At 40.4% G+C, this 23565-nt stretch overlaps 1 protein-coding gene across 1 annotated transcript in view; it reads left to right on the top strand.

The window, feature by feature from the left end:
- Positions 1-23565, top strand: part of LOC135248798 (GRB2-related adaptor protein 2-like) — a 290320-nt gene that overhangs the window by 55879 nt on the left and 210876 nt on the right. The gene's annotated exons all lie outside the window — the stretch shown is intronic.

Raw genomic sequence — 23565 nt, forward strand, 5'->3', positions numbered from 1 at the left:
CTGAAGCAGGTTGGGTTGTTTATGTTTGTGGCTAGGCCTCAGACGTTAGCCAATGGCTTTAATCTCACTGTTGGTTTCATGCAATGTCAGTATTCTGCTCTTGCTCTCAGGCCCTGACTTCCTATAAATCACATGACCCTGTTTGTCACCAAGTTGATGCTGGTTAAAATCATCAGAGACCTTCAGGGAACTTGGATCCACTTCCACTTAAAGTGATTTTAGCAGCAACTGGATTGATTGTTCTTCTTTCAGTGACCAAAAATTATTAGGCAGTATAAATTTAACTCACTAATCAAATACCCTACTCAAGCTAATCACAGGTTAAGTCTATATTTGACAGAATACTTATTATTCACCCTGACAGGATTATTATGTCTGGAACAGACCTGGGTCAAATACATATTTGTTTTGGATGCAAATACTTTTCTATGCTTTACTGATCTTGCCTGGTGTATTGGAACCAATGAAATACTTTCAAAAAGTGCAAACCCCGCCTTCGGGTCATATTGGCAGGCTAAATTGAATAGATCAGACATTTTCAAAACATTAGTAAACACTACTCAACATCATTAGTTCACTTAAATATTTTCTTTTTTTCCACGCTGTTAAAATGACTGCAACTTTCTGGCAACAGTTAGGCAGCCTCAGGGGCGTATCGCTACACTACTCCCCACCTTCCACAGGGCGTGTCCTCTCGCTCGCTTGTGTCTCACAGGCTGCCACACCTGTGGGGACACATCCAGTGGGCAGGGGTGAGTTCAGCAGAGGAGACGAATGGGAGAGATGGACTGGGGGAGAGGTGTAGGGATGGGATTCCAGGACGAGGTAATTAGACAGTGGGCTAATATGCTGAACTGTTTGCTGAACTCAACTCAGTGTTCCTTTGCTGAAACGGAACACTTCCGTGAGCGCGCGTGCGTGTGTGTGTGTGTGTGTGTGTGTATGCGTGTGTGTGCCTGTGCGTGTGTTTGTGTGTGTGTGTGTGTGTGTATGAAAGAGTGATGCAAGTGTGTGTACATCCGCATGTGTGTCTTTCATTGTATTCTCCTTCTGAAAACCTCTTTGCTCATCAGTTATACAACCAATGCCTTCCCTGGAGAATACATCCCGGATGTGTAAGCATTGCCTGTCCATCAGAGTCTCGCCCTACTGCAAATATACCACTCTAATGATTGTTTAAGCAAGAATCTCCAAGGAGAGTACTTGTCTTCTGATCATGTAAGTACAGTATGGTTCTCTATCAAGAGTGCTTGCCAGCTGAATGTGTACATATGGATTTCTAAGGAGAATACTTACCTGTTGACTACATATGGATCTCTAAGAGTGCTTCTCTACTGAATATGCTTAATTTTGTTTTAAGTGAACAAACGTATAAAGCAAATTTGGTTTGGTCGCTATTAAATTGAAATATCACAAAATATCACGTCTCTATTGAACAGTCTGTTGGTGCTGCTGCACTAAAGTGTGTGTGTGTGTGTGTGTGTGTGTGTGTGAGTATGTGTGTGCACACAAGTGTGTGTGTGTGTGTGTGTGTGTGTGTCTGCGTGTACGTGCACATAACTGTGTTTATCTTATCATCTGCTTCTTGTTGGTCAGCCCAGTCTCTAATGAAAATGTCTGAGGCAAGGTCAGTGTGAGCCATGTACCATGTGTGAGAGCCCACTCACTCACTGAGTCACAGACCGCACCGTCCTCTGCTTCTGAAACACTTCAAATACAAACCCAGCCATTCTGCCTTGCCTGCCTTGTCCCGTGGCTCATTTTAGACCCTAATATAGTTAGTTATTGGTATGCACTTACTGTGCGTTGCTTTGGATAAAAGCATCTACCAAGTAAATGTAATGTAATGTAACCACCTAATATGGTGATTTGAAGATCAAAATTTCCGTTTGCACCAGTTTTCTGTTTGTGTTTGTGTCAGTGTTGGGGGAACTACTCTGAAAGTGTTGCTGTACAAACTACCATTTGCTTCAAAATGAAAGTAACTGAGTTACAGTCAGGCTACTCTCAAGAGAAATGTAGTTAGCGAAACTACAATTACTCAAAGATGTAGTTAAGAATACTTTGTGGAAAAAAATTTTTTTTTCTAAAATTAAAAATTAAAAAATCATGTGCCCTAGATGTTAAGCGTGTGTGAGCAATGGCTTCTTTTTGTGCATGGGGAGAACCACTTTGCATCTCATTGGGGAGAACCAGCAATGTTTGAAAATTTTCACCTTGGTAACCAGAACATGGACACCTCTCTGAACCTATGGCGTGTCCAAATCTCAGTTACATGTGATTTATGCTATTAATAAAATGTACTGCAGGGGGCAGTGTTTCCCTTGTTGTGTAATAAATGCACACGTCCATTTGACATAGGAAGGACAGCAGGCTCCCATGGAAATCTTAATGAAGCACACTACAGCAGTACAGCATTACACTATCTGCCTATTAAACACCCACTCTTGCCTGTATGACCATGCGTATGAGTCCTGACTTACTGAGGTCATTAAATAAAACATCATCGTTTTAATTCATTTATCATTTAACAGAAATATGTGTGTTGAAAAATATTCTCACACGTGTCCAGCTGCGTACATAATTACCGAAAAAGCTCATTTTCACCTATAATTCCTGGTCTTGGTAAAAATCAGTCGAATGAAATTATGTATAAGAGCAGCACAGTTTCCCAACCACAGTACACAACGGACAAGTTCATAGCCACCGGAGACAGATAAAATGACATCATGTAACAATAGCAACAAAACAGCAGGAACATATTACAGCAGCACACAACTTCTCATGTCATAGCAGAAACAGAAATGATATGTCATATCAGGAACAGATGGCAGCGGCACAGGACATCACATGCAACTACAGCTACATAGCAACACCTTATGATGCATGAATTAATGAATGGATGAAATGTTTATTTCCCCAATTAGAATCTGTCTTTCAAAAGAACCTGAGCCTAAACATAAAACAAGATTGACCATTTAATATTCACTATTAGGTATAAACATAGATAGCAAATTATACAGGACATAGGCCATGAAAAAGTATATATTAAAAGCATATAGACACAATAATCAATAAATAATCTACACACAAATCTAATAATGTTCAGAATAATCAACAATTCATTAATTTATTGAGGAGTTGAATTCTCTTACTGTAGGTATAAAAGAGGTAGGTTCTCTCTCTCTCTCTCTCTCTCTCTTTAGCCTTGTTCGAGGTACTTGATATCTATGGCCAGATGGTAGTGTTTTGTACTTTAGGCATAACAAATTGGAAGGATCGGCCATTATCTTGCGAGTGAGATTAGTGATGTGCTGCTCAGACAAGGTTGCGCCTCTCCAGCAGGGCGCCTGAAATCTTGCTACCTGCTTTAATTATATTGGACATCCCGACACTGTATGCAAAAGGTCAGCGTGTTCAGTACAAGAGCAAAACAAACAAAATTGTAAATGAGGCCGAACTTGTTTCGTCGACTTCAAAGTTTCTTAATTTGGGCAACAAAAAATAAATAAAAATAATTTAGATGCTGTTGTGCTTTCGCCACAACAATGTAGTAAAAAGCAAAGTAACAGCAGGAACCTTTAATAGTATCACAAGCTATTACATATAACAGCAAAAACGCAGCAGGGAGAGAGAAAAAATGAAACAAAGCTGTCCCAAAGATTTGTAAGGAGCTTTGAGGTCCATGTGGAGCACTAATGCACTCCATTATAATATCCATTTATAAGTCTGTATATTTATAGAAGTGTTGAAAGCATTATACAAGAGGACAAAAAAATTTTTTTTAAGAGCACAAAAATGACACTTGTCATGCACAAACTATTTTTCTATCAGTAATTTTAGTAATTTTGTTCTGAAAATGGCAAGAATTGTTGGGATGAATAGCTTGTTCTCATCATTATGTTATACTATGTTATGTTATGTACGTTCTCAAATACACAATTCATTAATAAAATAATGTATATTTACAATGTGGTAAAATGCAATACAACAAAAGCTAGGCTTTTCATCATTGTGTATATTTTCATAAGAGTAAACATTATTTCCAATAGAGCAATTGGCCTAGTTATTGAAAATCACTTTCTATCAATTTATTTCAATTTTTAGAAATGTTTTACAAAAATACGTACTATATACTATGTATGTAGACTAATTAGACATAAAGAAAATCATTCAAATTGTGTTTTAAGTAGTCTTGACATTTCAGTGGATAATTTCACATATATGATTGCTTTGAATTATTTCAGACGTTGTTTTTTTTTTTCTTGCTAGTGCATGCATGTTCCCTGAAAACATTATCAGCACAGCAACCATGGTGGGCGAAATTGCTCTTTGATCCTGGTTAACAAAAACTGTTATATTTGAGCTGTGTTTAAAATAGGAGTTTTCCAGTCGCACTTAAAACACTTCAAAATGAATCAGCTTCTGATCTTGGGCTGTGTAATATATCGTATTGGCACTTACAATTGTCTCCTTTTTAAGTATCTGTTTCCTTCCCTTCAAAACAGACATCTTGTGCTGTGCATCTATTTCTGTCACAACGCTTTCTCCCCTTCTCTCTGCTAGTTAGGCATGATAAAATAATATTCAGCAGCCACCGCATTTCACCAGCAGGGGCCGTTGATAAGCATCAACATACACCACTCTGGCCAGCTGATTTCTTCTTGAGCGTTGCTATGGCCAGTTATGTGTCTTTTTTTTCCTTTCCATATTCAGAGTCTCCAGGACAGCAATTCCCAAAATTTGTCTCAGAGATTAAGAGTTCAGGCAGTAAATGGTAAATCTAGTACATGTGAGGAGAAAGCTGTGTGCGTCTTTTGTTGGTGCTCCTCAATTGCAGTTTCTCCTTTACATGGAGGTGCAATGTTTTCTCTGTGAATGCTGGTCGAACTGACCACAGCCTACTGACAAACACGCTGAATGAGGGGTGGCTTTATTGACGATTTAATTTTGAAAGCGCCCAAGGCTCATAAGTAGCACATTTTCAGCATCCTGGCTGGTGGTGGTCACAGGGGAAATTCAGATATGACTGCATGCATACGCAGAGCTATGCGCCTCAGTGGGCCCATTGTATCAGTTGTATCAACTGATTTTGATGTCATCCAGTGGGTTACAATGGAAAAGAAATAAAGATACACAAGTCATACACATGCAAGGGCAATACGTAATACTAAAATGGTGATCTGAGAGGATGTCTGAGCCATTGTTCTCTGGGAATTAAAGCAATAAATAGCATGCATTATTTATTTACGTACTTTTCATAGCATACAACCCGGAGTTATTTACACAGCTTAATGTTCTGTCCATGTACAGAGAAACAGTTCAGGTGATGTATTTCACTCAAAGGTATGACTGCAAAGGGATTTAAACCTGCAACTGCTGAGTTGCCTAGCTGCTAAGCTAGACAATGCAAATACACCCAGTTATGCATGCCTTAGTCCGGACATTTTTTTTTTAAAGATGCAACAGTGGATGCTGCGTACAGGATGCTTTAACAATGTAACTGTACACAGGAACGTTTGTGGACTGTGGCATAATTAAGTGTCTGCCCCCTTCCTCTTGTGACCCTGCAATAAACTCACTGCTTGATCAGTTAGACACCAGCTTAAGGCAGGACCACCCCTTTTAGGAGGAAATATGAAGCCCAATTAAACAAGCTTAAACATTAAAGCAGTAATAAGTGGTTTATCTATCAGCGTTTGATTGGCAGCTCCAATATCATGAGCCAATCAAATGTTTGAGTGCCCAAAATAATCTAACATCGGTGTTCCAGGGAATGCATGTGGCCTTCCATTGCGTCGGTGACTTTGTGAGCGCAACTTTGCTCAGAGGGTAAAGGCACTGTCTAACTGACCAGACGCACTGCTTAAGGACATCGATGAACTTTGCTGCGCGCCCCAACTCGCGCCTCGCTTGCTCATCGAAATCTGCCTCCCACCTGCCAGTTGGTCTGCCACCGCCCGCGAAATAAGCCAAGCCGGTTTATTTCTCTCCGATAGCCGTTTTGAGAAACAAGTATCCTCAGACTTTTCCTCCATATCACCCAAGCGAAGACTGGATCTCGCCGCGACCCTGACCCTTCAACAAAGAAGCCTTCCAGGAGTCCACAAACGCCTGCTGTGGCCTTGAGCCAGCTGACGAGCTGACGCATCTCCTAAGAGAACGAAGGACTGGCCGCGCCTTGTATCGCCGTTAAGTATTGAACCGCATTTTCTTCGGCACTGACATCGAACAATGTTTGTCGCTGTGTTTTTGTTTTGCTGTGCGCGTGTTAGTCTGGAATAGCTTGTTGTTTTACTTCATTTTATGAGACTGATTAAACAAACTAACCACATAAGAGCAGCTTGTCACTAACCCATAACACAAATTAACCTTCGTTAAGCGGTAGTACTCTGACCGCTATGTTCAGCCATGCCAGGATTATCATTTCCTCTGATTAAGAATCGTGTAATATTATTTCTCATATTATGCAAATTATTGTTGTCAATTAGCTCATTCAAATATGTATTACCATAGCCAATAAAATATACACTTTTTTCAAACTGCTGTTATTTCACTAAGTTGGGCTCAACGGAAGTACAGAATTCTGATGGGTTGTTGAACTTCATTTGTCCTGAAAAAAAAAACTGGAGTAAACATCACTACAATGCAAAGCAGCTATTTATCTGGTGTCTCTGGAAAGCTAATAAAAAATGTTATTAACAGCCTCATATTAAAACCAGTCCATTGAGCTAACAGGTTGTTTAGCTTACCTTGAATATAAAATGTTTATTTGGCCACACTGCCTGAAGATGCTATAAAAAGATAAGAGTCGGCACAGCCTTGGCTGAGAGCATTCAGCTTATTGAGCCCGAAAGGGAACTATAAGAAATGAGAGAAACTGACCAACGGCAAACTGAGGGATATTTACAAAGAGCTGCCACTCTCTGGTCAGGTGAGATTGAGGCAGCTGACAGTCTGATGTGGAGGGACTGTTAGAAGCATTTGGAATTAATATTGCTCTCCTGGCCAATTGGAGCTGAAGTTTATCAGTCAAGAAGCTGTTATCGCTCAGCCAAGTTATCGCTCTCCTGGTCACCAAACACACGGCCTTATCTGCTGTGACCTCAAGCACAAACACACACACACACACACACACACATGCAGGTCCCTGCACACACACGCACGCACAAACACACACGCACACAAACATCTGCACACACACACACACACACACACACACACACACAAACACATATAAACACACACACACACACATACACACACGCACACATTCAGGTCCCTACCTACACACGAGCGCACAAACACACACACAAAACACTGTCACACACAAACACACACACGCACGCAAACACCCGATCACACACACACAAACACACACACACACATACGCACATGCACACACACACAAATGCACACACACACACACCACCCACACAAACACCTGCACAAACACACACACTTGCAGGCACACGCACGTACACACGCGCACACACAAACACCCGCACACACACATGCACACACGTGCGCAAATACGCAGATACATTTAGGCACTCAGACTCAGACACACACACACACATGCACACATACGCATACATGCATGCACACACTCACAAACACGAACACAAACATGCAAGCACACACATACTCATACGCACATGCACACACGCACACACACGCACACAAAATAATAGCATTAACAATACAGCAATACTTGACTGTGACCAGTGTTTTCTGTTGGCAGAAATAAAGCAGTTATGTTAAGAAGTGGTCTCTGATTGATGTGTTTTGTGCACATATGCTGCTAACAGCTATGTGATGCATATGCAGGCCTGGGACATAATTGTGCATTTATTCATTTTTAATGATTAACGAGTGACATTAATGGTAATTATCAGCTGACATATCGCAGTGGTGCCACATTGAGCAGCGGCACTCGCACCTGTCATAAAGGCTATTTCACACAGGCGCTACCTCACCGATCGTTCTTGCGAAAGCCGATGAAGCAGCATAGTAGCGGGCCAGCGAACGCACCCCTCCGACGGGGGATGTTAACACGCAGTCCATTGTTGTGTGTGATTCATGATACCTCCACTCTCCCTCTACCTCTGTGTCTGTGGGGATGAGGGATTCTGTATGGGAGTCAGTGTCAATGTCCTCTCCTTACAGAAATATGAAATATGTCAGCCTTTTCCCCGGCTCGAAGAGAGGGGTTTACAATTGCTACAGAACACACACACACACACACACACACACACACGTGCATGCATATATACACACTCACACACGCACACACAGAGGCACGCACACACACAGAATTAATTTAGATCCATGGGTGCTTCGATCTGACTGCCCTTTATTTTTCAAGTAAAAAGAAAAATTGACAGGAATAAAAATAATTAAAAATTTATATTTGTTTAAACACCATACCACGTATACCTTATATTTTATGATTGCTTCGTACATCATCGTTATATTGCTTCAGGATATAAAATGTCTCGGTAAAGACTTGTCTCATGAGGATAATGGAGAGACAAGTTATGCTTTCATAAACAATCAATCGCCAACAAAAAAAGTAATTAATATGACATCTCCCAAACCACAATTACACGGAAAGGATTTTAACAAGCCGTGTTTGTCTATTGAATTTTTCCTCAGGTGGTTCTGCCAATAGATTTGTCAGTTATTGTAAATGAGAAAGGGAGTTCTCAATGCAAGGCGAAGCACTGCAGGAAACTCAAATGGACATCCAATTATCTGCCATTGATTAGGCTAGAAAGTTTGTTCGTGTTCATGAATAAATGCTAAATACATTCAGTTATCCTGCTGCATGTATACGTGTGTGTGTGTGTGCGTGCATGCGTGTGTGTGTGTCCATGCATGTGTGCGTGTGCGTGCGTGCATGTGTGTGTGTGTGTGTGTGTGTGCGTGCATGAACTTGTAATACTACCTTTGTGGGGACCACATGTCCCCACACGGATAAAAAGATGAGGAACATTATGCGTTGTGGGGACCTTTTACTGGTTCCCACAAGGTCAAGAGGCTGTTTTAGGGTTAGGACTTAGCCCTAACCTTAACCTAATTGTAACCCTAACCCTAATCCTAAGGTTAGGCATGTAGTGGTTGGGGTTAGGGTTAGGGTTAGAGGTTATGGAATGATGGTGGGAAGTCCCCACAAGGATAGCAATACGGGACTGTGTGTGTGTGTGTGTGTGTGTGTGTGTACTAGCCAGACAGAATCTGTACGTGGAAGATGTTTTGAGTGATGCATCTCACAGTTCAGTTTGAATTACATCATAACCTGGTCACAACCTGGTCTCCTACTATTTAAACAAAATGTATGAACATCAGAATAATTGAAAGGCAGATGAGTTTGCAGCACTGGGTCAAAGCTTCTCTTGAAAATCTTAAGAGTCTCTACTCCATGCCCTGCCAATCTATTCAATTTGATAACAACACTCCAGGTACATTTTTAGCAGATAAACACCATTTTAAATCGTGGGACCAATTTTCCAATTCCTGGAATATGAAAAAAATAAATAAAAAAAAAACAGAAAAAAATAATAATAATGGAAGATGGATAAGGCCAAAATACAGGACTTTTGTCCCCAGTGTCCCAGATTTTAAACTAGAAAAGATTAGTTTTTAAAGTTGTATTCCGAGATTTAAAAGTCATATTTCAGAGATTTAATTGTTTTTTTTCTTTGTTTTATAAATAAATAGTCTCATCAATAAATTAATAAATAAACACATGAATTAACTAATTCATTATATTGATTATTTACGCTGTTGTGTGGTGGTAGGAGTAGCATAATGACCGCATTCAGTTAAGCAATATCAGGCCATTTGATCAGTCCCTCAGGGGCAACATGGGTCTCCAAGGCTATATAACAAGGCTATTTATGGTTTTGGAGAAAGAAAAAAAAACTGGCCCCAAACTAAGGGTCAACCACCTCCTGCATTTTGGTGAAATGTCACAAAACACTATGGTACTTGGATAGATCAAGCTTTAACTCTAATCTTTCCAGCCAATCTATATTTTTCTACTCAACTGACTAAAAACGCCATAGTGTAGAATAAAGCCAATGTTAGTTTGATTCACTTTACTTCATCTTTTCTCATTTTACAGTAGCCTACAGGCTCACACATTCATTCAATGCTGTTAAATTTCTCACTGTCATTGACAGTAGGGGGTCATTTTCAGCCTCTGACTCAGAGGCTAGATGCACTACTGCAATGAATGCACTGCATCCAGCCTCAGAAACAGTCCATCCATTATTTATACCCACTTATTCCTGGTCAGGGTGGCGGAAGAGGGCGGGTGGCGGGGGTGGGGGGTTTGGGGGGGCGGGCGAACTTATCCTTGGGTGGGATACACCCTGGACAGTTCATCAATCTACCGCAGAGAACACGGGAAGGCTCAGGCCAAGATTCAAACCCAGGACCTTCTTGCTGTGAGGCCACAGTGCTACCCACTACACTGCTGTGCCGCCCTCAGAAAGAGTTGGAAAGAAGAATTTAAAAATATGTAAGTAAAATGTTAGAATTTGCCAGATAGACGGGGAAAGTTCTAACAGCTCCAGGGCACATTGTAATAGCATCTGGAAAATGAGCAAAGCCAGAGTTATATAGCCTTGTAGGCCAACCAATGCCCTTCGTGAGTAGCTGTCCAAATGCCATGTTATTGTTCCACTAAAATGAGTTGTTTGACTCCTCCGACCACAAGATAACTGCAACCACAACATAAAAGCCAAAATAATTAATAAAATATATGTATTTATTAATTTATTGATCAATCTGTTTATTTATTTTTCTAAATTTATTAGGAAGTCCATGAATCACAGCCGAGAATGTATCTTGTGTCTATATATGAAACATGTAATATATCAGTGAACTGGTGTTGATGTCTACAGCTAATTAGTTAATGAAGCCAGGGTAATGTGGAAATAATAACCTGCATATGTATAGCCCCCCCCGCCCGCCCTTAACCCTGCTCATTGGCCTTATTGCTTCACCTTGATTTGTAATCTTGATGCTCATACGGGACTCGTAAAGGCTGTGAGGTTTTGTGGTTTTGTGGTTTGACATTACAGGACCAGTTCTGATTTTGGTCATTGATCCGGTAAACACACATTTTCACCTATCAACACCATACACTGTACTGTAGAGTACCAATGAAAACACTCAGCCAGAGCTGGAAATAATTCTTAATTACTTAAATCTTAAGGTTCCTAATTAAATGGTAAAAATTTCACCTCCTGATCAACGCAAGAAAATCTTCATATAATCCTACTGTAGAACAGGAAAGCTTGTCAGTATCTTGGAGAAGTAATTTTCTGGCTGAGTGCTTTATAGTGACATAAGGCATATGTCATATTTAAATGTGAAAAATACTTTTCTCACTCTCACATAGCACTCTCATCTAACCTTAAGAACAGGCGTGGTTACGCCTTACATCTTCGCTCCAATCCTGAAGCGTGTCCAAGAAACAACTGAAATCTGAAAATTCCTTGCTGATGTGTTGTTTTAATACTTTTATTGCACATAGAAATGGCCTTGAAATATTTTTTAAATGATTCTTGAAAAAAAAACAGAAAAATAAAAGTTTATGCAGAGATTATCTTGGTCTTCCTCTTGGCTAAATACTAGTTTTTCAGTGGGTGGGACAATTGCGTACAATGTATGTCACCAAACTGGTAAATTAGAGTTATTTAAAAGGGAAAATCCATTCTGCTTGTAATATGTAAATGCTGCTCTTACCACTTATGGGTGGGCAAACAAAGTCGGAACACATTGTCCCTTCTCTGGATGCAGAAAAACCTATAAGCTTTTTCTTTTCCAAAAAAAAGAAGAGACCCATAAATGGTAAATGGCAAATGGACTGCATTTATATAGCGCTTTTATCCAAAGCGCTTTACAATTGATGCCTCTCATTCACCAGAGCAGTTAGGGGTTAGGTGTCTTGCTCAGGGACACTTCGACACGCCCAGGGCGGGGATCGAACCGGCAACCCTCCGACTGCCAGACAACCGCTCTTACCTCCTGAGCTATGTCGCCCCATAAGCAATGGGTTTCATTTCCGGAGGCCCAAGGGCACTGCAATATTGCAATAACCCCAACAGTTAGGATTTGTAGTGCCCGTTTTCATGAGGAAGACTTCGCCAGCTATCTACATGACAGAATGTGGCTTCGCTAAAGAGGTACTGCTGAGGCATGGTGCAGTGTCTTCCCTCCCTTCCCAACTCCTGCTGCTAGTTTCCACAGAAAAAAAACATGTGGTGGATCGATAAGTAGGCCATCCGTTAACTATCAATAATTAAATAGCGTTTAAGCTTAGATATGAGTAATCAAAGCTTTCTTTATTCAAGTGAAATTCCTGGAGTTTGAGACTGCTGTTGACTCTAATGTTAATATACAGTAGCTCAGTTTAACAACGTCATTACAGATTGAATGATCTGCAGGTTTCCCCATATGATGGCAATGCCTAGTTTAAGTTTCTTTCTTTCATGTTGCCTGTTAGTCTGATGTTACTGCATGGGACAACCTGCTCTAACCTAGCAACAAGGAATGGTTCACATGTGACGTGTCTTACGAATATGCATATTACACAATGAGCTCAAGATACATGCTCACCCTGTCCTTTGCTGAATAGGTCATGTGATGATCTAATAGTGTTCATCACAATTTAATGGCTATAATTGGGTTAAAAACCTGAAAGGAATATTAAGACAAACAATTGTCACTTCTGGGGAATCCAATTTCCTTGACCTTTAGATGACAAATCAGGCCTTTGGAGCAGAGTTATGAAGGCATTTTCCTTGGTGTCAATGCAGCTGGTACAACTCTCTTGGGGCTCATTTTGTTATGTGTTATGTGTGCATCCAGTTCATCATTGGTGACAGTGATAGGTTCCTAAAAGTTAATTTATCATTAAACTTTGAAAGTCAGACAGATCTGCGTGGTCAGTTCTCACCTGGTATAACCACTGGATGCTGTACATTATCAACACTATGGTACAAGCTGGCAATTTTCCTGCCTAAATCTAATGACATAATAATTATTATAATAATAATTACATCGTATAATCTTGTATTTATTTAATGTGGGGAAATAATCATCATGTCTGTGAACGACTCAATAAGTGCATATGGACAATGGCTATCATGCTTACTATGTCTGAATGATTTAAAAAAGTTAAAGTAATACAATTTTGCTGTGTTCCTTAGAGAACCACATTTATAATGTACCATTGAGACTAGCACTTCACAAAGGTTTAAATGGGGATTTTATCTCAGATCCATTTGAAAACTGAGTAATAGACGGAATTAAAATGAAGTGTTCCTTCTTGAACAATTTCACGTGGTTAAAATAATTAAAGTCATACTCCGTGGTTTGTCAGATAATCATAAGTTATGACAATGTATGTAACTGTACAGGTTTCATATGCAGCATAACACCAGTATGTCAATATGGATCAAATCACAATCAGACATATTTATAAAACATAAAGTTTGCACCCAAAAGATTATTAGAGTGAACAGTAAGGGTCAAATGCAGCTGATAAAGGTATCAAAGGGAGAGGGTCCATGTGTCCTCTCCTAGATGTGCTGTAGAACAGTGATTCACTGAATATACTTACAGAAATGGAATATACTGCAATATATAAATGTGTGGAGCTTTCTGAAAATATAACATAGAGATATTAAACAGGAGCTTGAGTGATTGAGGGAGCCAGCAGTCCACTTGTGACCAGTGCTTCAGGATGTGATTTAGGTTGAGCTGCACGTGAGGAGAATTCAAGACACAGGGTTGTGCAGCGCATCAGACGCTTCTGTGAATGAGCACTGGAGGACAATTGATTAGTCATCATCACTAAAGACAAGGTTCTGCTGCATCAGGAGGAGTACCCACTTTGACAGAGAGCCACTGAGAGAGAGTGTGAGACATACAGACTTTATCTGATTATCAGCACAGACAGATAGATTGACACACAGACAGATAGATAGATAGATAGATAGATAGATAGATAGATAGATAGATAGATAGATAGAGAGTCAGAGAGAGAGATACGACTACAGCAACATTTTATGAAGGAAGCCTAAGTTATGCTTTCAGGCTCAAGGGTGGACAGTACAATCTGGAATAGGCCTATTTCTGTAAGCATTTAATCAGGCTGCACCAAAAGCTATTTTTCCAGCACCTTTCAGCTGCTTCCATGAATTCTTATCTAGGCACTGCAGAATGGTGGGGAGGTGTTCTTTGCTTGGCTGCCCCCAGGGCAAAGCCGCTGTATTGCTTTACAGCCTGACTAACGACACTATAGATTAGCCACTCATGCAATCTCAGCGCAGAATCTGGATCCGTGGGGAACATGGGTCCTTGAGATGTTTTCAAATCTTTTTCCCGTTTGAACTGTGCGGGCACAAACCTTTTCAGCACTGTTGATTTTGTTGTACTACCACAAGTAGTTCTATTGATACAAGAACCAGCAGCACTTCTTACACTGAACAGGGCGGTCTCAGGCTACGTGCTTTATGAGAAATAGTTCCACCCGAACTATAAGATTGTGACATTTTTGAAATCCAGCGATGTATATGTGCACGATCTCTGGAGGTGAATTGTCACAGTGCAAGCGGCTTTGCGTGTATTTGAACTGTATTTTCTTCCTATGAACTGTGAAGGAATGCTCTCGTATCTGCCAAAGTAAAGCTGAGAGTTTGACTGAAACTTGTGCCAGGTAGATAGATACTTTATTTATGCCACAGGAAATGATAGTGTTCAGGCAGCTCACAGTGTAAAGAGAACACCAGTGCAGTTACAAGGTAAGTGGGAGAGATATTATAAATAAGATAAGTTCAATATAACAATATCAGAAAAAATAACAGTATATAAAATAAAAAACAAGGGCAGATACATACGCTCAGGAAAGGTAAGTAAATATGAATAAAACTAAATAAACTAAATCAGTGGTTCTCAAACTTGTTACTGGGGTAATCTTGCATATGCTGGTTTTCTTTCAGGGCACTATTGCAATCCCAGAATTTTAACAGACTGTTCATTTTTTTATTGTTTTGTGCTTTTCGCATTTAAATGCATCATTTACCCTCGTTAAGCCCCGTTATGTCTGAAATAGATGTGCATGCCATGAAGAATAAAAGTCCCATGTTCACATTGAGCTCATTACACTATATTACAAAAAAATTACACAAAATCTTTTAACCGATCAAATTAAAGACTGAGAGAAGTCAACAGGTAGGTAGTTGAACACAAGCATTTAAGTTCTTTCATCAGTTTTTCCTTAAACTTATTGACACAAAGCAGCCTTGGCTCATCATTTGTTTTGTCTTTCAGTTCTTCATTATTTACCAGAAGGTGTCATGGTCGTGTCCACACTTTCGCCCATTAGGAGTCTATTGGTTCACCTCAGACAGTAATTTGATCAGTTTAAAAATTCTGAAGTTAATTTTACAAATAATAAATAAAAGCAGAGGAGCATACACAGAGCTAATGAAAAGCTAATGAAGAGCTTCAATGCATACAAAAACGGTCTGGGTCAACTGAAAACACGAATAACTAAAACTGAAATTATGTTCTTTAAAAATTACAGGAAGTGAATAACAACCTCCACTCTTCTGGGAAGGCTTTACACTAGATGTTGGAGCACTACTGCTGGGATTTGCTTCCATTCAGTCAGAAGTGCATTAGTGCGGTTCAGCAATGATTGGGCAATTAGGCCTGGCTCGCAGTTGGCTTTCCAATTGATCCCAAAGGTGTTTGATCGGGTTGAGGTCAGGGCTCTTTGCAGGCCAGTCATGTTCTTCCCCACTGTTCTTGACAAAACCATCTCTATATGGACATCACTGTGGGCTCAGGGGCATTGTGGTGCTGAAACAGGAAAGGGCCATCCCCAAACCGTTGGGGATGCACAGAATCGTCTAGAATGTGATAGCATGCTGTACCATTAAGATTTGCCTTCCCTGGAACTAAGGGGCCTAGCCTAAACCAAGAAAAACAGCCCCAGACCAAGGGTGTCCAGATACTTTTGGCCATATATTGTATGATTTGGTGCGCAGAGCACATCACTGAAGTCATATATTCTTAGATTTCTCTGCGATACATTTACAAAAAATATAAATTAACTGAATACTTTGTCATTTTCATTTAATTTCATTTTCATTTGCAGATGACACGACCTTTAATAATAATTGCTCACATATAGATTGCATGAGTCTAATGGGTAAATGCATATGTAACATTTAGCACGTTTGCCTCAAGGGTCTATAATTTCCATATAAAACAAGATTTTCCACCATTTTCAGTTGTCATTAAAAGTTTCTCATGAACAGTAGACCTAATTGGTATGTGTTTTCAGAATCATAACTTGCAGCTATATTTTTATTTGGAATGAATCTGCCCTGAGAGAGAGCAGAATGGCCTATGTCGCATTCAATGCACTGTTAAATGCTTGAATAACTATCATTGCCCCGATGCAGTTTGCCACACAAGCACCGTACCACACTGTCAGCGTGGTGTCCAAATATCATTTGCCAAAGTTGTGACCAGACAGGCGTGCTCGTCTTTGTGATTACTGCGTCTTGTTGGTCTTTTAGACCTAATGGGCTGGAAGCCAATTTATAAATTTATTGTAATTAATTAATTTATGTATTTATTTGTGCACATTATAATTCATTTTATGTGATTTCAAGAAGTGGAATTCACTGAACAAAATAAAACATTTATTTTACATGCGCACCAATACCCGGATTATTGGGAGTCATCAGTTTATGCCAAGGGGACGTGTTTGATCGACGGATTGTTTATCCATCGATACTCTGCGCGTGTATTTTAACTTTGAAATCTGCATGTACAGTATGAAATAAGAACCACGATAAGGAGAAAGGCCAATTCTTGAACTTTCAGCCAAGATCCCCTGAAGATCCACCTTCATGCAGACTGACTCAAGCATGCAGAAGACGCATTCTTGGGAAAACATGCTCCTCTAGCCGGAAGTGTACTTCCATACAGGATCTGTGCCATGCTGGTAAATGTCAACAAACATTTCAGCAGGTACACGTCAATATCAATGACATCTCTCTCTGGGCAACCTTCCAGAAGACGGCTGGATGGAAGTGGCATAGGCCAAGTCTGTAGGCTGTCCCTGGGGGCTAAAGCAGGTGCTTATGCATGTTTGGGACTGAGGTAATTGCTAATTTATTTCCTTTTTTTACTTCAGCCAATTACCTTATTTATTTAATCAAATAATTGTGTATAGACTTACCTTGAATCTTACCAACATTAAACTTACCATTGCCTGTTCATGTAAAGATTACATGTTCACATTTTGTTCAGTCATTTGGCAGGCGTACAAGCTTATGCTTGCTTTCAGGTACAGACTTCAGAAAGAACGGAAGAGAAACCCTCTGACTCTATGACGTCTGGAATTTGAAATTAAAAAAAGAGAAAAAATGGCCACAAAGCAAGTGACAATTTCCAGGGACCCGATGTTAATTACGAACTGACAAGGAAGACCTATAAAACCTGATAACTCGTGATTCTTACTGCATCTGACACACTGTGAATCCACCAGCTTGCGCGCTAATCAAATTATTATTCAGTAATGACCGTCCTTCTGTATGAAAAATGGAAATAAGCACCATTACGGCTCACCCCGCTGAAATCCCGGGGAGGAAATAATGGTGATTACCCTGTTCTGGGGGAACGGATGAACGCGTGTGCAGAGGAGTTTGTGATGATGCCTGTGATTGTGTGAATGTGTGCCCGAGTCCTGGTGTGTTCAGGCTAAACCCCTTATTCTCTCCAAATAATTTGGTAAGACGTCATGGCTACAGCTTGAGTGCTATAGCTAAAAAAAATGAAAATACAGAAATACGGATGAATGGAAATAAAGCAAATACTCATAACTTTCATTTCCTGTCATCCTTGCCGCATCAACAGAAAGAGTGTGTGCCTGGGGTATGTTTGGGACCACATTCCAGGCTGTTCTGTTTGCCCGTGCATTGTGCGTCCACGTGAGGACCGCATGTTTGTGACTGTACGTGTTTCCACTTCTGTGTCGTGAGTGTGCATGCGTGTGCGTGTGAATGTGTGTGCGTGCGTGTGTGCATGTGAAAGTGCGTGCATGCGTGCGTGTGCGTGTGCATGTGAATGTGCGTGCGTGCGTGTGTGCATGTGAAAGTGCGTGCGTGCGTGTGCGTGTGCGTGTGAATGTGTGTGCGTGCGTGCGTGTGAATGTGCGTGCGTGCGTGCGTGTGCATGTGTGTGCATGTGTGTGCATGTGAATGTGCATGCGTGTGTGTGTGTGTGTGCACGTGTGAGTGTGTGTTTGTGTGAGAGATAGCTAGTCGGTCAGGGCTCCAGAACAAATGGCCCATGTCCACAGTTGAATGAAGAATTAGAGCCATCCATCTTACAGTGGACCACACGCAGTGGCCACACGCAGTCACGTGTGCTGGAAGCGTGCTGTTGGCGGACCGAGACCTTCTGTGAGTGACACAGGACGGCGAGGCTGACGCAGAGTGGTGACAGTCAATCTCTCAGCACACTTCCGCATCCAGAAAGCCACGACTTGAAATTCTGCACTCATTCTGTCGTAAAAGTCAATGCTCTGGGAAAGTGTTCGCCCGGACTGAATTAAACTGCCTCGCAAAAGGCATTTACCAGATGCAAGATACAACGTTCAGACGTAAAGCAAACGCTGCCTATTGGTTAATTGTCAGTTGGTTTACCTGGTTTAAAATAGTGGGGTTTGTCCCAGTCTCAGTCCCAGTCTGACAAACTGTTGCGTTTTTTTGAAAGACTACTGACAGGCAAGTTAAACACAAGTGACTAGAGCATGCACACGGACAGCATGAACTTTGCTTGTAGAATCATGAGATCATAGAACCGCGCTGAAAATGATAGAATGAAAGGGACAGACATTCTTGTGCAACTGTCTGGGGTCCAGGGGCAGCCTGAATCTGCCAGATTGTGAGACATTTTTACGAAGCAAAAACTGTTTCAGCAGCTGGCCGTAATTCCTTGAGGGCATTGAACTGGCCGGAGAGAAGTGAAATATTTTCCTTTACATTTTTGCGGCAATACGAGAACCGTGGCTACAGATTTCAGCTGCCGTTACAATCTGATACAGCCAACTAATATTATTTACAGCAAGTGCTAATGTGGCATCCAGGTTTTTGAAAACATGGAGAGGCAAAAAAGAATAATGGAGTAATAATTTGTCCCTGTTTAATTCTAAAATAATACTACAGCTAGAGTGACATAAAAAAGCTTCAAGTGTGACGTACAGTACAAGTCATTATCAAGGAGCGAGCTATTTACTTTCCATTGTCTACCACACTGCCTCTGCACATAACACGAAAACTTCAGCGTCACTGAAAGAATGAAAGAGCCTTTTTTTCACCCTGTGACAGACAGTACCAATTTTAGACACAGAGAAAAACAAAGAGAGAAAGGGGAGAATGGGTGGAAAAAATGAATGGGAAAAAAAAATGAAACCGAAGTGTGCAAATAGTGCCGGCCAATTTATAATATGATTAAGCCAATTTGCTGTTGGTTTTCAAAAAGTTCACAGGACATCTTTCTAATGGAAAAGAAAGATGATGGGTAAAAGGACCGTCCAGCAAATTAATACAAAGCACACAATGCACAACACGAAGGCTTTCTGTTTTACCACACGGAAATGGAAACAAGACGATTCATCGATGCAAACAGGAGGTGTGCAGTGTATGCACTTACAGTACATGTTTATGCACAGGAAACATCCTGCGTTAGTCTTTCTGGCTTTTTTGCTTCCATTTCTGTGTTGTAAAATGGGAATAATGTTTTCACCAAATTATGATGCTGTTTTTTCTGCTCTGTTAATGTTACATTTCTACATTATGGATGAAAACAAGTCTGCTTTTGCTGAAGAGAATTATGTTACAGCAGACTGTCATGCAACTTTCACTGACCCCATTTGTTAATTCCTTTTGAAAATGCAATTGCTTAGTGTGGGACAGACACTATGCACAATGTTACACTAATTGCTGGCAGTATTAATTGCCCATTGATTAGGTTAACAGTCACACATTCATGCAACAATGCCATAATTCCAACTAGACTTGCTCAAAACATACAGGGAACAAACACTGGTGGCTTTAACCCTGATTCCGTATTTGCATTTGCACTTCTGTTCACATTACAGTGGACAGGGCTTCCAGTCATTGGTGGTTAGCAGATTGTTGATCATTGGTCCTTTGAAAAAGTTAATTCAAAATCTCTCAAAGAGACATGAAAATCTGTGTTGCTCCAGTACATATCCTTATATTTGTATGTCCCTGAAAACATATATCTCTCACTGAAACATTGGAAACAGTTGAAATTTGTTTTTGCTGATTGACAAGCCCAAGAACCCACAATATGCACAAGATGACCATTAAACTTACTACGCACATCGGAAGTGACAAGGTAAACACACGTGCACAGATGTATAGAGTCCAGTGGTGGTCTAAACCAGCTGAAATGGTGACCCATTTAGTCTTCAGCAAAAAAGTAAAATCTTTCCGTCGCTGACCTGACCTCCCTGAGGACAAAACAAAACTCCTACCTGTGGACTTTAATCTGTTCGATAGCATGGGGTAAGGAGAAGTAAATTGTAAAAATAAATAAATAAAAAAACAAAAATGGACACAAATTACAGCCATTTTCAAGCTCTGGGAAGAGAGGAAATTTCAGTTACAGCTAAATAATAGCAATGACTTTTTTTTTTTTTTGCTTTACCTTTTATCCAAACCTCGGTCCTTTTGGCTAGAAGACCTCACATACATTCTCTTTTTCATAATCAAAACATCTTAAAATCGTCAATATACAATTAAATATATTATACGCCAGTAAATTAATATAAGAGCTTAAGAATACACATTATCCCACAATGTCTGGAACAAAGACACGTTTTCTTCTGTATCTTCTTTTTCTATTTAAACAATTCATGTGGTGACACTGCATATTTTCAGCTTTTATTAAAGGGTTTATTTATACACTTTGGTTTCACCATGTAGAAAATGTAGCACTTTTTATACCTAGTCACCCCATTTCAGGGCACCATAGTGTTTTGAACAAATGGTTTCACAGGTGTTTCTGAATTGTCAGATGTTTTCAACTGCTTCTTTGGTGCTTTCAGGATCTAGTCTTGATTATAGGCTTTTTATTTCCTTTGGAGTCTGTTATTGAAATTTGTCATCATGAGGACAAGAGTTTTCTCCCCACTGGGGAGTTTTTTGCTTCATGTGCTTGTTATCTGGGGGTTCAGGCCTGGTTTTTGCCCTTCTTCTGTTATGCTGTAAAGCGTGTTTGACAGTTTTCTGCCAAATGTGCTATACAAATAAAATTGATTTGATTTGATTTTAGTTGTGCCATTAAGAAAACCATTATGAGGCTGATAAATAATAAAAATTAAATAAAAAAACATTCAGAGACGTAAGCCAAGCCTTAGGCTTACCAAAATCAACAGTTTGGAAAATCATTAGGAGGAAAGAGAGCACTGGTGAGCTCAGTAATCACAGGGCTGGGCAGGCTAAGGAAGACCTTGACAATGGATGACCTAAGAATTCTCATCATAATGAAGAAAAACCTTCCAAACACCTGTCCTACAGATCAGAAACACTTTTCAGGAAGTAAGTGTGAAGGCATCAGAAGACTCTACACACATAACTACAGAGGCTAGACTGCAGGATGGCCAGGTTTCCATTTGCTAAGAAGTACCTAAAAGAGCCTGCAGAGTTCTTGAAAATGGTTTTGCGGACATGAGTCCAAGATTCACTTGTATCTTAGTGATGGCAAGAGCAAAGTGTGGAGGCCAAAATGAACTGCCCAAGATCCAAAGTACCCTCACCCCCCATCTGTGAAACACGGTGGTAGGGGTGTCATGGTTTGGGCATGTATGGTTGCCACAAGTACTGGCTCACTTCTTTAAATTGATGATGTAACTGCTGATAGCAACAGCAGAATGAATTCTGAAGTGTAGAAATGCATCATATCAGCTCAAGAAAATGCCTCCAAACTCATTGGACGAGGATTCATCCTACTGCAAGACAATGATCCTTAACATATAGCTAAAGCAACAAAGAAGTTCTCAAAGCCAACAACTGCTACATTCTTGACTGATCAACTCAGTCACCTAATCTTAATTCAACTGAACATCCATTTCATATGCTGAAGACAAAACTTAATGCAACTAGCCCCCAAGACAGCCAAGAGGCGAAGATGGCTGCAGTACAGGCCTGGGAGAGCACCACCAGAGAAGATACTGCTGGTGATGTCTATGAGTGTAGAATTTCAAGCAGTCCTTGCATGCAAAGGATATGCGACAGAAGGCTAAACATGACTACTTTCATTTACATAACATTAATATGCGCAAACATTATGGTGCCCTGAAATGAGGGGGTATATATAAAAACATCAGTAATTTCTACACAATGAAGCCAAAATGGATAAAAAATGAACTTTAATAAAAGCTGGGAATCTGCACTTTTAACTCATATGGTTTTTTAAATGACAAATCTAAAATTGTAGAATGCAATGCCTAAGAAAAGAAAAGCCTTTGTCCTCACTGTAGCCATAATATTGGTAAGTGAAGGCAACATGCATTAACCATGCCAGTGCTGAAACTAAATGATTGAATGTCCATGGATAAATTCAGTAATAATGACCAAGATACTGTGACAATGAATAAGCAGATGGCTCTTGCCCTAGCACACCAAAAGTGCCCTTTTCGATGCATGATTTTTAAAATTGTTCATTGCAGTCCTCTCCCTCTTTTCTGACCTGTGGCAACCTTTCATCTGTTTCAGCTGTGGCTACTGGGTCTGCACTTGAAGGCATAATCGCCGTTTATTGTCCCTGATGATATTATCATCATTTAGCTTGGCTGAATGCATTACGCCAATGTAAATGGTAAATGGACTGCATTTATATAGCGCTTTTATCCAAAGCGCTTTACAATTGATGCCTCTCATTCACCCATTCACACACACACTCACACACACACACCAACGGTGAAAGGCTACCATGCAAGGTACCAATCAGCTCGTTGGGAGCAATTAGGGGAGCAGTGTCTTGCTCAGGGACACTTCGACACGCCCCAGGGCGGGGGATTGAACCAGCAACCCTCCAACTGCCAGACAACCACTCTTACGTCCTGAGCTATGTCACCCCCGCTTATGACGCTTGACTACAAATGTCAATTATTTTCAGTAAGGGGCTTGTATACCTAGTTTAGACACCATTGTCAAGCCAGTGTTTTAAAGCTAGTAATTCCAGCTGATCTCTCCGTTTAAAGACAAAGTATCTGTTTTTGATGTGATAGGGTATATGTTACAGGATCTAGTATAGCAATTATCACATTCGGCGACCATTTGGTTAGACAAGTGGTCTCCAACCCTGGTCCTGGGGAGCTACAGGGTCTGCTGGTTTTCATAGCGACTCTACACTTCATGAATCAATTAGAGCAGTTGATTACACAGTTAACTCAACTCACCTGGTGTCTTGGGTCTCAACTGGGTGCTGATT

This window comes from Anguilla rostrata, chromosome 2 (assembly GCF_018555375.3).
Source record: "Anguilla rostrata isolate EN2019 chromosome 2, ASM1855537v3, whole genome shotgun sequence".
Classification (NCBI taxonomy): Eukaryota; Metazoa; Chordata; class Actinopteri; order Anguilliformes; family Anguillidae; genus Anguilla; species Anguilla rostrata.